General features: G+C 41.1%; 1 long non-coding RNA gene across 1 annotated transcript in view; it reads right to left on the bottom strand.

Moving 5' to 3' along the window:
- Window positions 1–1093: 1093 nt before the first annotated feature.
- The window catches only part of LOC147331267 (uncharacterized), a 6602-nt gene continuing 4461 nt past the window's right edge, over window positions 1094–3234 (bottom strand). The window contains exons 2-3 of the long non-coding RNA XR_015129256.1: window positions 1984–2639; window positions 1094–1881 (exon numbers count right to left, since the gene is read on the bottom strand). This is a non-coding gene — a long non-coding RNA (uncharacterized LOC147331267). The remainder of the gene's footprint in view (window positions 1882–1983; window positions 2640–3234) is intronic.

The raw sequence follows: 3234 nt of genomic DNA, 5'->3' as shown, positions 1-3234 counted from the left end.
ACAGACAAGAGTATGCGATTAAAAAGAAACAAGACAATGAATTGTAAAAACAGTGGACACTTAACCTCTCTCTGTCATATCAAGCACATTAGCTTTCAAAGTAAGAACAAGGCTGTTCTTACTTTGACTGAGGTTGTTACTTGTTAGATGCATGCACACGCAAGCGTACGGCTTACTAACATGGGGCCTTATGCACCCAATCCCGCTGGGGACAGATGGGCAGACAGAGAGGGGGGCCTCATTAAGGCAGGATGTACCAGGATGCAGTAAAACCTCTACTTTCCTTTCCTGTCTTTCTCCTGTGCTTATTCACAGCACACAGTGCTTTCTGGATATCACAAACACATGGTAGGGGAAGAGACACGGGATCACTTGGTCACACAAACAAAGCCATCACACATTATTCTATTGTGTCAAGAATATTCTAGTTTAGCTACCTGTTTCTTAACGGTGGAATTGTTCTAAATGTAGTTTTCCAAAATATAGTGTCCCTGTAAATTATGGTTCCTATAAAACCCTTGTATCATTTTACTCCCAGGATGCATAGCATGTAAAACAAGTATTCTCTTGTTGTGTCCTGTGTGTGTGTGGATATTTCACAAATTCCCTTTCACCAACAACAGGTGTGCCTACTGCTGTATAGCTTACTGCTGTATAACAACACATAGCTTAAATTATTTGCATCTGTTTTTAATATTCTAGCATATTAATATTCTAGTGAAATAGTGTCTCAATAAAAGTTCAAAAATGTCTTCTTTTTTGTAGGCAGCCTTTAAAACACTATGGCAGCCCTGCTTAATGGGGTCTGCGGAGCAATGGGAATGACAACTCTGGCTGTATGGGTGTCTCCAAACCACTCATGGCAAAGTTCAGCTGGGGTAAACAGCTGATCTGGCACACCTGCTCTGGGAACCAGGATAAAAGGTGATAGCACACTCTTTGTCGGTTCTGATTTTCTTTTAGTTTAGGTTCTCAACACCTGGCAGTCTCCCCATTGTCTCTCTCTCACACACACCAACACCACTGATGAACAGACATTTTTCAGTTTGCTTTTTTGTTTATTTTGTAATATCTCAGTTTAATCTTTCACTGTCATGTCCTTTCATTTTTTTGTTGTGGCATGGGGGCTGGGCCATAGCAACATGCAAAGTGAAGACAGGCTTTCAACTTTGAGAAGATTAGCTTATTATGACTCATTTTTGTAGGCCTCAACATTATGTATGAAAACATTAACCAGCCCACTGGAGCCTCATTACAACATACTAAACATTTTGTGGGGCTCAGTATGCTAGCAAAACAAACTGAGAGTCTTGCATTAGTGTCCCCTGGTGACCAAAAGGTTAGGCTGTCATTTAGCCGTTATGGTTACATACTGTAGAGATCAGCTGTGATTGCTGGCCAAGTGAAAAGACAAATGAGTAAATGATGAGAAGTGGTGAACTTGTCTTGTCTTGTCTCTAGCAGCATCAACACTCCCCTGCTGTGTCTGTGGCCGTCTGCGGTGTTGTCCTAATAAGGCCAATCAGTGCTGACACACAGCATACTGTAGTGTACACTCAGTCCTCAAGTATCCAGCCCCTGTCAGTCAAGTTAAGAAGGTGGGAAAGAACCTTACAAACATATGAACATGGTAGGATATAGATTCTTCCTTTTATCCTTTCATTTAGTCATTATTCTCCCTCTGTGTTCCTGACCAATAACAATGCATGGGCTCAGTGTGAGACAGACTTTCTGTAAATTTACAGACACAAAGTTGACATGCCTGTTGCTTAGAGCTACGGAGAGGACATTGATCTCTGCAGAAAGAAAGACAACGTAGAAGAGAAAAGACAGTGATGCTCAAAATCTTCAATATGGGGATTCCGATATAATTGAATCGAGCTGCACCTCGGGGGAAATGAGTAGGGCAAGAGGAGGGGTTAGCGGAGGCAGAAACAGTGGACATCAGGATAATAATGATAATTAAATTAAAAGGTTACTCACCTACTCAGTCACTCAAGGGGGGAGACAAACACTGCTCCTGGAGATGCATCTTCCAGTCAATGAGACCTATCACAGCACTGCCTAATTGAGGCCATGTATGTGTGTCTAATGACAACAAGGGGATTGGACCCTCAAACGCCTCCCAGGGGCTCCACTTCTAATTGGTTAATTAATCCAGAGCTCGTCTGTAAAGCCAGGGGCACAGAGTAGAAGAGGAGGGAGAGAGGTAAGAACAGAAGGCTGGAGGGATGTGTGTGTGTGTGTGTGTGTGTGTGTGTGTGTGTGTGTGTGTGTGTGTGTGTGTGTGTGTGTGTGTGTGTGGTGGGTATATGTTTGTGTGAGTTGGAGGAGCAGAGGCAGGCAAGTTTGACAATGACATCAGCAGTGTCAGAGTGGATATTATCCCTTAAAGCTCCACATATCTCTCACTAAGTCTGGGGGAATAAAAGCTGCCTCTTTTATGAGATCCTCCTTTCATTCTATAATTTCACAGCATAGATGATCATTGTTTATTTATTTATGTTATGTTTATATTTATGTTTTTATTGATTGTTGTTCTTAAACTCTTCAATGTTCCTTCCCTGTTCGGTAGAGATGGGTTACAGTAGGCTGCAGGGAAGGGCAGCCATGTAGAGTCCTCGTCTGGGTGATAGTCACTGAAAGAGACAAGTTTGTAATTTGCCCTTAGACGTAACACATCACATATTGGATTCTTGCATAATATCCTGGTTAGATGAGGTAAAATAAGAACTGGCAATCATGATCGAACTAAAATCAAGCAGAAATGATCTAAATTGGTTAGTGTGTTTTGCTTTATTCAGGACCAAACATTTATTTCTGAGATGAGGCAGCTTCTTTGTAACAGTGAGGACATTGTTTCCAGCTCAGTGGTGTGTTTTTGCTAATTTGTTTATCATGACTGCTGTTTGTGAATATTGATGATCTTTTTTTTTCATTCTTGACTCCCAATTATTGAGAATTGAGACCATTTTTCAGAACTAGGAGACCTTTGTATATAGCGAAACATTAACTTTTGAGTATTGACCACAGTTCTGCTCTCCTAGTGGCCATTTTTTACAAAGATTGCAGGATTTTTTCCTTTGTGTGATTACTGCTGTTGTGTGAGTAACTGTGCTGTACTGGTGTCAGTTCCTCTAAAACCACATCAAGCTGGTATTTGTGTTTATTGCTCAAACTGTATAAATTACTTCATATTCACAGACATAATGGAGTCAAACCACAAAATTGTAC

This window comes from Aulonocara sp. 'chitande type north' Nkhata Bay, linkage group LG5 (genome assembly GCF_057382095.1).
Source record: "Aulonocara sp. 'chitande type north' Nkhata Bay isolate Kocher_YH1m ecotype deep benthic linkage group LG5, A_spYH_male_GT1.1, whole genome shotgun sequence".
Taxonomy (NCBI): Eukaryota; Metazoa; Chordata; class Actinopteri; order Cichliformes; family Cichlidae; genus Aulonocara; species Aulonocara sp. 'chitande type north' Nkhata Bay.
This window is presented reverse-complemented; position numbering and strand designations above follow the sequence as displayed.